The 12,862-nt window shown below is 51.2% G+C and overlaps 1 protein-coding gene across 2 annotated transcripts in view; it reads left to right on the top strand.

The window, feature by feature from the left end:
- Positions 1-4,489: 4,489 nt before the first annotated feature.
- The window catches only part of THSD4 (thrombospondin type 1 domain containing 4), a 704,967-nt gene continuing 696,594 nt past the window's right edge, over positions 4,490-12,862 (top strand). For both annotated transcript variants that reach the window (XM_079788500.1, XM_079788499.1), the window contains exon 1: positions 4,490-4,711. The gene's annotated coding sequence lies outside the window, so the exon portion shown is untranslated. The remainder of the gene's footprint in view (positions 4,712-12,862) is intronic.

The raw sequence follows: 12,862 nt of genomic DNA, 5'->3' as shown, positions 1-12,862 counted from the left end.
CTCTCAGCAGCCTCCAGCACTGGGGCACCCTCGCGGAAGGCTGACTCCGTTCCAGGCAGGGCACCCTCAGGAGGACTGGCTGAACGCTGGGACTGGGGCCCTAGTGGGGGCAGCCTTAGTGAGGTGGGTGGTGGAAGTCTTGTGCAGAGGACCAGATCATGTAGCATCGCACCTGGGACAACAGAGTGAAAGGGGCACGATCCTCTCTAATAAAAGGGTGATATGCAAATTAACCATCACTCCACGACAAAATGGCGGTGCACATGGCCACAAGATGGCGGAGCCCAGTCCTCTTAGCCCCGAGCCCCGGCAGAGTCCCTAAGTCTGCCCAGCAGTGGCAGTCCAGGGTGTCTACCTGGGAGGTGACTGCCCCACACACAGCAATCCCTGCCCAGTGGCGGCAGTCCGGGGTGTCCGGCTGGTCGCCCCTGAGCCGTGCGCGATCGGGGGCGAAGCGGGCCGCGGGGCTTGGGGCTGGGGTGTCAGGCCAGCAGCGCAGTGCACCCCCAATGTGCGATCTTCAGGCCAGGGAAGGCACCCCCCGGGCTATCCGCAGCCAGGCTGAGATGGGGTGTCATCTGGGTGGGCAGAGGCGGCAGCCTGGGCTGGGGTCTCAGCCTGGCCAGGGCCTGAACCCCTCCAGCGGTGGCAGCCTGGGGTCTCAACCATTGAGTCACACCAGCCAGGCAGATATGGAGGAATCTTAAATGTTTCTTTTTTTATAATATATATTTTATTGATTTTTTACAGAGAAGAAGGGAAAGGGATAGAGAGTTAGAAACATCTATGAGAAAGAAACATCGATCAACTGCCTCCTGCAAACTCCCGACTGGGTACGTGCCCCCAACCAAGGTACATGCCCTTGACCAGAATCGAACCTAGGACCCTTGAATCTGCAGGCCAGTGCTCCATCCACTGAGCCAAACCAGTTAGGACTGTCCAAAATGCTAAAGAAAAAACCCTATCTAATAAAGAGGGAATATGCAAGGGAGGGCATTTGGGGGTGACCGGGGTGTCAGGGGAGGGCAGTTAGGCATTGATCGGGCTGGCAGGGGAGTGGTTAGGGGGTGATCAGGCTGGCAGGCAGAACGGTTAGGACCAATCAGGAAGGCAGGCAGGCGAGTAGTTGGGAACCAGCAGTCCTAGATTGTGAAAGGGATGTCTGACTGGGATCGGGCCTAAACAGGCAGTCATACATCCCCCAAGGGGTCCCAGATTGGAGAGGGTGCAGGTTGGGCTGAGAAACACCCCTCCCCACCCCCACCCCCCCGTGCACGAATTTCGTGCACCGGGCCTCTACTTAATCATAAATTAATAATTACACCTGGAAATCAGGTGTGAGCTAGGACTGTCCTACTCACACTGAGTGGCCAGATTATTATGATCTCTGAACGCACAATAATCTGGCCACTCAGTGTAATTGTTACTCAAATGGGTACCAAAAGTATTCTAGACTTTTGCTGGAGATCAACCACCTGTTTGCCCTGAGCTTTCTATCAGCCAGTGCAATGGGGAAAACTGATCAGGTGCACGATTTATAGTATATTTGATGTCAAATAAATTAGGTAATCAAGAGAAGTACACTGAGTGGCCAGATTATTATGCATTCAGAGATCATAATAATCTGGCCACTCAGTGTATTCAGAGCTGACACATGCAGAAAGTTATGCTTTTTGTCTGTCATTGGGTAGTAGTTACAAGGAGAAAGTTTTCAGTTCAAATGGTAAGGGGCTTTCTAATAGAGAGCCTCCAACAACAGTATGAGGCAGTGAGCACCTTGTCACTGAGATGTGCAACCGGAATAACTAACAACCCACTCACCACGACGTTGTGCCCAGAAGACACTGACACGCCAGGGAGGCACCCTGGGGTGGCCTCTGTGACCTGAGGCACCCACCCTTCTTTGTCCTCTCTGCTGCTGAGGGCTAGTAGCTCCTTTCAAACTCGGGACCAAATCCTGCCAATCTGACTCATGCCTACATACACATTTGGATAAAAGTAGAAACATACCAGGACTGAAAGATTAAAACCTTGCTTTTAATAATTAATACACAGGTGCCTATATGCAATGCAAATATCTTTTCATTTAAAATGTGAGCAGATTTTTCAATATAGTCTTGACTTCAAATAAAGAACATTCTGTGTTTATGTACACAAAATATGGTCAAAACAATCTGAAATGGAACAGAAGCAGCTCTGAAGAGCCAGCCTAGGTTAGATGGATCAAGTTTGCTCAATAAATAATTACACTTTGGTTATGCAAGATATTAACATTAGGGGAAGATATAAGGGTGGGAGCTATAAAGGAATATTTTGTACTATTTTTACAACTTGTCTGTAAATCTAAAATTAGTGTTGTTTTTTTTCCATGAAAACTAATAAACCCACAAGCCCTGCCTGATGAACTCCCCTCATCCTCTAAAACTCAGCTCAGGAGGCAGTCATACATCCCCCTCTCAGATTCCCTCTCCCTTCCTGTAAACCAGTGATGGGCAACCTTTTGAGCTTGGTGTGTCAAACTGCACCAAAAAACTGAGCATAACTCGGTAGTGTGTCACTTTGAGGAAAAAAACAACTCTAAGACTCTAGTCACAAATGTTTCATCCTCAGGAGCAGCAAATGTTTCATCCTCGGCATGCGGCCGCGTGTCATCAGAAATCAGTGCTGACACGCGTGTCATAGGTTCGCCATCACTGCTGTAAACTCTCAGATGCTTCTGCATATCCCAAGTATACCTACCACCTACTAGTATAATTTCCTGACTATATGACAACTTCCTCACCTTGTTCTGAGCTTCTTTTGGAATGGAAAAATTTTTTTCAGTTCACATTTACTTCCTAACACCAAGCCCTTTTCAGTATTCAGTACATATCTCTTAAATGAATTGATAAATCAATCCAATTCAAACATGTTTTATAAGTTTCACTTTCTTTTTTTAAATTGTGTAAAATATGCATTACATAAAATTTATAATTTTAACCATTTTTATGTGTACAATTCAGGGGCATTGAGTACATTCTACTGTTGTGTTATTTTTCTATCATGTTAAGTGGCTTAAATTGGCCAGAATTGTCTAGCACTGTTAGATCCACTTAACCTGACCGATGGGACCCGTGAGACTCAGAATTAATTTAATCCCACTCACACCAGGTGCCTGCAATCAGAATCTGTTTGATCAAGTGTGGAATTATTTCAACCCATTTGAGCCAGTGAATCAGTGAGAACGGGCTCTGCCCAGGCTCTGGGGTAGTAGTCAGCACTCAAATTTGGTTCTCTTTCATTGGCCTAAGCCCTTGGTTTGCCACTTTCTCTTTTATTCACTCCCATCACCCCCCGCTCCTGAGTTCTCTGTCCTGTTGCTCTCCTTTCTCCCTCATACATGGCACCCACCCCTGGCTTGGCCTGGCTCTGGGGCAGGCAGCTTGCCTTCTGTCACTGCCTTCATTGTCTACCCTGTACCTGCACTTTCCAAACAACCCCTGCTGGTGGACTTGGGAGGCACTGATAAACACACAGGGGACTCATATTTAGGGAGATGGCCTGTGTCTGGACAGCCTCTTCAAATGTTTCAGGCCACCCCACCCCTCCTTGGAGAGGAGGGACACTTTCTCTCTGTCACTCTATTTCCTACCTCACTAGCCCTAAACACCTCTGTTTGAATGTAAAGAATGTAGTACTGCACTAGGAGTCAAGAAACATTGGCTCCAGTTAACTAGCCACCAACTAGCTGTGTGATTTTGATCATGCCCTCTTTGGGACAATTTCCAAACTAGTGAAAAGAGGGGCTTGGATATACAGATCCCAGTTCGATGGTGAGGATGAGGAGGAGGATGTGGCAATTATTTTCTTCTCAGAGTATTACCCAGTAAGATAAGAAGCCGTGCTCCTGTCAGGGATTTTCTCTCCCCCAGCTGTCCAGCCCCAGGTCGAATTTGGAGGACTCCTGTCTTTTTCTCTTGCGTTCAGAAGGAGCCCAGTGGGGCTCCTCTTGTGTGTGAACATGCGGGCGAGTGTGATGGTGTGTGCTCTTTAGACAAGGGCTTATCCCGTCACTGCCTCGTCTGCTCCGGTTTACAGGACAATTTTCCTTGCTGGCTCCCGGCTGTAGCCTCAGCCCTCTCCTGCTGCAGACAGAATGGTTGTTCCAAAGCCCGAGGATGCCCTGTTCCTCCCGGGCTTCAGTCCTCCCATGACTCCCACAAACCTCAGGATAAAATTCACCTGGAATTCCAGACCTTCCACCGTCTGGTCTTACCTTATCTCCTGTCTCACTAGTCCTGGCCAGCCCCGACCGCTCTGGCCACCCTCTTGTCCTCCTTGCCTCCGTCCTCCCATGTACTGGGTAGTGCCAACCATGGGCCTCTCATCCTTGCCAGGGGCCGGTCCCGGGGTGAACGGGGGCCTGTCCTTCCCCAGGCGGCCGCCAGGGGGCGGCAGGAGCGGCTCCAGATGACAGCAGGAGGCCGCGAACGGGGGAGGGAGGCGGGACGCAGCGAGCGCGGGTCCAGGCTCCCCGCTTTGCAAGCTCCGAGCAGAGCTTTCCGCGCGCGCCCGAGCCACAGCCGCCCGCGCAGCCCGACGCGGAACCGGGGCGGCGGGAGCCGGTGCTGGGGGGCGCGGGGCGGCGCGGGCTCGGGCTGCCCGGCTCCGGGAAGCACACCGGGCGAGGTGAGGGAGGCGGCCGGCGGCCACCCCGGGACGTGGACCCCAGGTGAGCAGAGCTGCCCGCGCCCCCGCCCCGCGCTCCGCCCGCGCTCCATCGCCCCGCGCCCTCTGCCCTGCGGGCGGCGCCGGGGCGCAGTGGGTGTGTCCGGGACCCCGGGGCTGCGGCCGCTCCGGGTTCTGGAAGCCCGCGGCGCCCGGTCGGTGCAAAGGACCTCCTTCCCGCACGTCCCTTCGGTGGGTTAGCCCGTCCCGCGGCGCCGGCGCCCACCCCCTGCCCTCCACCCCAGACTCTCGGCAGCCCCCGGCCGTCGGAGCCGGGCCCGCGCTCTGGGTCCGGGCGGAGGGGCCGGCGAACGCACGGCCAGCCCGCCCCCTCCGCCTCGCCCCCCTCCGCCCCCGGCCTGAGCGTGGAGCTGGTCGAGTGTCGGTCGGCGGCCGGGGCCACGCCGGGTGCCGGGAAGCCTCCCCTCCGCGCGGGTCTGGGCTGAGCCGCGGCCCCGCAGAGCCGGTGGGAGTCGGGGCGGGTGGGTTTCCCCCAACTCCGGACGCTGCCCCAGTGCAGCCCAAGCCCCGCAGCCTCGGTGCGCTCTTGGAATCAGCTTTTCCAGAGCTACACCCCCGGGGCTTTGGGGCCTGGGAGCTAATTTTTTTCTTGAAACACCATTAGCCCTAACTTGGGAAGGTGTTCGGGGCGCTCTCAGGCCCACTTAGCGTCTGGAATGTGGGGGTCTGGTGTTTCCTAAGCAGTCCCCCCCCCCCGCCCCCAGCTCCCACTGCTGCCTGTCAGTTGTGCGCACTTGGGTCCCTTCCCGCCTCCGGTGTGACCCCACCGCCGCGCTTTCCCCTGTGCGGGCGGAGTGGGTGACACCGTGGACCTGGGGAGCTGAGTGGTCCTGCGGTGCCTGTTGGCGTTTGGAGTAAGAGAAACAGAGACCCAAGAGAGGTCTGCAGAATTATCTTTCCAGCAGTCCCCTCTGCTAATCCAGGCCCAGAACAGTGTAAAGATCTTCAAAATTGCATGGCTCTTAAAACTTGCATAACCTCTACATGCCTTCTACTCCATTGATAACGGTGAGGAAGTGGTTGGGATCCTAGGATCTTACTGGGCCTCAATATACAAAGAAGCAAGCATTTTAAGAATGTGATTTAAATACATTACTCCTCAATTCCTATAGATTTTTGTTGGCACCATAGTTGCATTTCTTTAGAAAACAAAATCCTCGCCCTGGAATTAATGCGAGGAAACAGACGGGAGTCCTGGGACTTTCCCATAAACCTTTGCAGGGCGGGAACAGGGGTTTCCCACAGGTTGGGCACGGGAAGGGAGCGTGGGTGATCAGAATCCTGGAGCACTCTGGGAATGAGCCGTGCACCCCCTGGACTTCCCCGGGAGGCCTGGTGGGCTTGTCCATGCCCAGCACCGAACAGGGCACCGGGTGGGGCGTATCTTTATCTCAGTTTCCTCTGCATGAAGAAATGTTTCTAAATGGCTGTTAGGAGAAAATACATAAAATACAAGCCAGAGTTGGGGGGTAAGACCAGGGTTAGGAATTGTGATTTGAAGTGTTGTGGGTTTTGTTTTTGTTTGGCCGAGAAATGCTTGTAATTGCAATTCGTTATCCTACAGAGAGGCCAGGCATCACCCCCTTCCTTCTCGATCCCCCACATTTTTCTCCCACTTGTCTCCCAGTTGTCCAGGAGTCTCAATATTTGAGTGGTCCAGACTACCCCACCCTATCCCCCACGTTTATAGCTCATTCATTACCAAGTCCCTTCTACATTCTTTTGTGATACCTCAGAAAATTATTTTTCTGTCTCCATTCCCTCTGTCCCCACTTATGTCCAAATTACAGTGATAATCTCCTCTCTTGACTCCTGGCCATGAGTCTCTTTTTTCATTTTAATCCATCTTCTTTTATGTTGACAGATTAATATTCCTAAAATTCTGATTTCACCACATCATTCCTCTCAAGAAATCAAAATCGGCCCTCCACCCCAACCCCCATATTCATTTCTGTTTAATTTGTCTCCAGCAGATATTTCTGAGTGTCTGCTGTGCCAGGGACTGTTACTATGTGCTGGAGCTTCAGGAAGAACAAGACAATATCCTTGCCTTCAGTTTGTTGACAGGCTAGTAGATGATTAATGGCCACCTGGGAGAGAAAGAGACATAAAGAAATAACCACAAAACAATGCAGAATATTGGGGGTGTGCAAACCATCAAGGAGGCACCAATGAGGGAGACTGCTTTTCTGCACGGGAAAAGCTAGGAAAATTACAGCTGGGTTTTGAAGCCTGAGGAGGACTCCAAGGAGATGGAAAAGGCTGGAAGGAAGAGGGATGCCGGTTAGGGGGAAGAGCTTGAGCAAAGCCCTGGAGATAGGCAAGTACTTTTATGGACAGTTTGAGCCAAAGTCATTCTTTATCAGGGCATTTAAAACTGGCTTAAGCCAAAACCGGTTTGGCTCAGTGGATAGAGCGTCGGCCTGTGGACTCAAGGGTCCCAGGTTCGATTCCGGTCAAGGGCATGTACCTTGGTTGCGGGCACATTCCCAGTGGGGGGTGTGCAGGAGGCAGCTGATCGATGTTTCTAACTCTCTATCCCTCTCTCTTCCTCTCTGTAAAAAATCAATAAAATACATTAAAAAAGTAAAATAAAACTGGCTTAGTTTCCGGTCTGCTTTATTGATCCAAGAGCTCCCCAATTCCTTCTTGCCTGAAACCCTTCACTCCTCTCACCCATTCTCTTTATTGTGGCTCAGAAATGCAGATGTCCCCTCTACTCACCCAGACCTAGCCAGGAAGTGTATCCCAGCCTTCTGGCACGCCCCCTCCTCCCTGAATCCCCTCTGTACTCTCCTGCGTCATTTGCACTGACTCTGTATTCAGTCTGGACATGTCCTAGTGGACGAGACGCTTGGTGTCTCCTTGGGCCTCTCCGAGGGGGGTAGCACATTACCAGCACAGCAAACTCCACACTGACTTGACTGGGTTTGACCTGCCATCTCACTTCTCCCATCTTTCTCCTCTTTTCTCCACACTTCCTGCCTTTTATCTTTCCGTGTGTGTGTGTGTGTGTGTGTGTGTGTGTGTGTGTACACAGAATTGTGATATTTATGTATGTGTGGATATAAAGGTTACATGTGTATATATTGGCTGTCTTCTCTGTGAAAATAATGGATTAGAAATGTTTTGTCAAGAGCTAACGTCTGACACAGGCTGACGCTGGGTATGGGGGGCTTCCGTGGGAGGCTCTGGCTTTAGCCTCTTCTGACTCTTGCTCCCTTTCAGGGTCCCCCTCACTTCCTGGGCCTGTTTTGCCCTCTCTTCTTTCCCCAACTCACCAAAATGTCTTCTCTGGTTTCTGGAGCCTCATTGGCCTGAGGAACTCGTTCAAGTTATGTTCAGTGAGCAGGGGTGTGTGCTGTGCTTGGTGCTTTAATCTTCCCAGCAACCTATGTCGGAGACATTAGCATTCATATTTTATAAGGATGTGAATGCGAATGTCCGGTTACTTGCCTGACGTCAACAACTCAGGTTTTGAACCTAAATCTTAGAACACAGGTCTCTAAGTCTGGTGCTCTTTCCAGTATATGATTCTTTCCTGAAAGCGTTGTCTTCAGAACATCTGGATCAGAGTTAGGATCTGGCGGGGAAGGGGGGGTTAGGGAGGGGGGAGGAGGGGGCAGGGGGACAAAACAAAACAGATTCCAGGGTGGAGGCAGGGCCTAGGAGCTGGTATTTTTAAGACCGTCTCAGGTGGTTCTTCGGCAGGTTCAGATTGAGGACCACTGCCCTGGGCTGCCTTTACAATGAGGGGCCAGTGTCAGGTGGTCAGGTCAGAAGCCACTTTTCCAGGTAGCGTTTCCTTTTTAACAGGGGCCTTTGATAAAGGGAGCGAGCAAAAGGCACATGGTGGCCGGGCCAGGTGGAGAGCCCTCTTCTGGTGAAGGGGGTCTGCAGTGCAGCCCTGAAAGCACACTCCCCACACCCCAATGGGAGCTGGCATGGAAGTCCTGCCTCCGTCAGCTCACTGTGAATTTATTCCTGGGCTTGAGCAAGTGCTAAGGGAGAAGGATCAGGGTGGGTTGTTTTGGGAGCCCCAACTTTCCTGGGGTGAGAAATGGGCTAGAACTCCCCAAATAGTGCCTACCGCACCTTGCCAGCCATGCCCTACAGATATGGTGAGTGACACTAGGATGGGGTCTGGTGATTAACAGGTATCCTTCATTCTAGAGGCCTTTATTTTGCCCCTCTCCAGTCACCAGCCTCGGTTTCCCCAACTGTAACAAAGGCAGGGACAAAGCCCGGAGGGTGTGTCGGGACCCGTGCACAGCATGCAGAGCATTAGGCAAATGCCCGACAGGTGGTAGGTGCTCAGTGTCTGTTCTCATCCCATTTCTCTTATCTACTCTGTACCTGGTCGGTGCTTGGCAGGATCGTGGTGCTCAATATCTGTGCTGTAGAAAAAGATATAATCTTAGGCCCCCTCAGGTCCAGGGCTTTTGTGTCTACAGGGCTGCCTGTTGCAACCTTAAATGGAAACCCAGCTAATGAACAACCCTAGCTGTGCAGTAATAATAATAAAGAACTCTCCATTCAACATCCTCTCCTCTCTCCAGTTTTTCTTCAGATTCCTCCAAGAATTTAAGAAGCAAGTAGGCAGCAGTTTTCTTTATTGATGGTTAGTTGTCCTGGCACAGTGGTCTCTTTCTACCTTTGTCTTCTTTTTACCCATTCTTTCAACTAACTGCACAATGCATAGTGCCCTCTTTGATGTGCCATGCTGAAACTGATTACTTAGTGGTACCCTGGTAGTGTTGCCCCTTAACCCCTCTCCTCTTGGGCATGGTCCGGATGCTAGAGGGCCAGACTTGCACTGTGGTATCTTGTCCCAAAAGGGTGGTACTGGGAGGCCCAGGACCTGGGCTGGGCAGGGGTGGTGCCTGCCCCACCCTCCCAGGCAGCTGGCTGCCTGCCTGAGGGCTGGCCAGCACCGAGGACCCAAGTAATGAGTGATTAATGGGCGCCCCATCTAATCTCCTGCCAGGGGAATGAAGGGCTAGCCATGGCCAGGCTCGTCTTGACCTGTCCCAGGTGGGCTTGGAATGCACCCAGCTCAGGATGGGGATTAAGGTTTGAAAGACGGGAGGAAATGAGATGGTTAACCCTTTAGGCCATGGCCCTCGGATTCCCAGCGGGGAAATGGCTAGGGATTATCCGCAGGGTTCTGATGAAGGGGAGCCTGGCCTTTGAGTTACTGCAAGGATGCAGCCACGTGACAGCGGGGCTGGGGTGGGTGACAAACCCTGTCATGAACTTCACCATTTTTCTTGGAAGCTCAGTCAAGAGAGATGAATTTCTTATGAAAATGGGTACACAGACTGCTGGGAGGCTGTTCTACCTGCTTTGATCAGGTCAGCAAGTTACAAATATGTCGCTGCCAAACAGACTTTTCCTGAAACGCAGAGCCTCCGACCCCTGTCATTTCAGGAAGATAAAAGCGGGAGTCTGGCACTCTTTCCGTCAGCAGCAGCCCCGTGATTCCGAGGCCGCAGCCTGACTGCAGGCCTGGGCTCCACCCGCGCTGTGTGTCACCGAACACTCTCCTTACCTCTTGTGCTGCAGTTTTCCGGCCTGTGAAATGGGTGCGATTCATGGCAATGTAAAATGCTTAAAGCCGTCTCTGGGAGTGGAAGTGGCAGGCGAATGTGAGCCGTCGTTTTTCTCACTTATCCACCTAAGATCTGAGACCAGGTCTTTGGGAAGGATCTAAGCCGCTTCTCCTCCTGCCTCTAAGACTTGCTTAGGGTGAATTGACAACTACGCTTTGATTGATCTTGCTGGTTTGACCCCTGACCCTCACATGCCTGGAATTCTGGTCCCTTTCCCACCTCCCTTTGCTGCTGGCTTCCTGGCCTCCAGCTGCCCTTTTATTGCTGCCTGCCCCTTGCCCTGGCCTCCATGCCTGGGGGCCAGACCTGGTGGACTGACCCTGCCTGGGCCTCTGTGGCACGGCCAGGCCGCCTCCACATCAGCTCTGCCTGGTGCCAGCCTCGCTGTGCCCCGGCCGGGCCGCCCGAGGGAAGCGGCTGAGGGCAGAGAGGCAGCTGCCTCGAGAGCCAAACTGGGAGCGTGGAGACAGCCCTGCCTACAACACAGCCGGCTCATAACAACCTTTCAGGTGGGGGTGGGGGGTGGTGTTTAAAAAGAAAATAAAGTCTTTGGTTTAGTTTTGTAGTATTATAAAGATACTTCTGACCCGCTTCACTTTTAACTGTGTAAACTTTTTTAAAAACAAAAGGTATTATTTGAGAAAGTGAATTTTTAAAAAGTTTTTAAAAATTGGATGTGAATTGAAGCCCTATTTCCTTTTCTGGGTTCTCTGAGTCCCCTTTGCCTCATCCTTGTTGGAAGCTAATAATAGTAACACTCTCAGAGGTTGAGAGGAGGTCAGCCTGACCGGGAGGCCCTCTGAGATGCCTGAGGGAGTTTATTGCTGCTCTCAGGTGAGCCTTGGGGGCGGAGCCATGTCTGCGGGTTTTGAAGACTCTTCTGTTATGCATCCTACTGTTTCTGGGCAAAGAGTGAAAATACTCTTAAGGTATTTGATAGAAAGACTGTATACTTTATAATTCCACAACTGTGTTATTTTTTAATTTGAGTTTTACTGTATGTGTAACTTTACCGAACCATCACCATCCTTTCTCCGTCCCTCACTTTTCCTTCCCCCTTCCTCCTCCTCTTCTTCCTTCTTCTGCCCTGCCTTCCCACCTCACATAAACGCATAGCACACTAACAGCTGATATCCTTCTGTCTTCTCCGTGATACCTGCCTGTATTTTAATTTGAGCAGGTGCACATTTGTCCTTTTCCACATAGTATGATTTTGTGTAAACATTTCCCACTCTTAACCACGTCAGGTTTCCCATTCTTAAGCATAATGACTATTTCCATAATTTTTCTCCATCATGGGTTCCCTACTCACTGTTAGCAATCCAGTTATTTCTAGTTTTTCCCAGTTCAAAAAATTAGTGCTACTAAAATGAATGTTCAGTTTACTGTAGTTTTTATTTTTTTTTCTGATCTCACATTCTGTTTTGAAAGCTCCGTTCTTGGCCATGTAATTGCCAGGTGAAAAGCAGGCGTCTCTGTTAACATTAATGCTGCCCAGGAACTCGGCAGGAAGAAGCACTGGGCGCCCGGTGAGCGTACCCAGAAGCAGAAGGTGCTTGTTTCCGGCTTCCCCTTCCTTTTCCTCGGGAGGTGCTGTTCTTCCCTCAGGCTCACACCGAGGAGCTCAGCGCCTTTGCTAGCAAGACATGTAAGAGGCGCTGTGAGGTGGGGCCTCTCTTAGTTCCATACGAGGAAATTATGTCAGCGCTCATGCAGAGTTCACACGGACATGGGATCATGCAGTACGTGCTCTTTTGTGACTGGCTTCTTTCACTAAGTCTTGGCAACTTCTGAGATCATGCTTACACGCTCTGTATGGGCATCACTATGCATTTATTCTCTTTTGCATTCAGTACTTCTGGGCCTCTACTAGGCATCAGGTACCCTGCTTTGTGAATTCCAGTCCTGACTCTGCCGCGTATCATTGCCTGTGTGGCTTGAACAGCTACTGCCTTGAGCTTGTTTCCTCGATTGTGTGATGAACTGTACAAACGAGGATTTAGGGAAGGAGTTAGAGGAGACAGCGTATGTATAGTGTCATTCCTACAATGAAACAAAGCACCTACTATGTGCCTTAATGAGCACTGCAAGGTCCATCCAGCTTAAAAATAAGGAAGATGGTGTTTCTGCCTGGAGGGACCTGCAGCCTTAGAGGGGCAGGCAGAGAGGATGACCAGTGTGATTAACATTATGTAATCAGACTGAGATTGGTGGGAATTCAGAGAGACTTGAGCTATCCCCCAACCTTTTTTTTTTTAAAAAAATTCTCACCCAAGGATATTTTTCCATTGATTTTTTTTTTTTTTGAGTGGGAAAGACAAGAGGGAAAGACAGAGAGAAATATCGATGTGAGAGAGACACATTGATTGGTTGCCTCCTGCACACAAACTGATCAGGACCGCGGCTGGGAAGGAGCCCGTAACTGACGTATGTGCCCTTGACCGGAATTGAACCCGGGACAACGCTCTATCCACTGAGCCAAACTGGCTAGGGCCATCCCCCACCCTTAACCGAGGGAAACA

This window comes from Cnephaeus nilssonii (genome assembly GCF_951640355.1).
Source record: "Cnephaeus nilssonii genome assembly, chromosome: 1".
In the NCBI taxonomy this organism is placed as follows: Eukaryota; Metazoa; Chordata; class Mammalia; order Chiroptera; family Vespertilionidae; genus Cnephaeus; species Cnephaeus nilssonii.
Note: the sequence above shows the minus strand (reverse complement) of the source record. Positions and strands in the feature narration are given on the sequence as shown.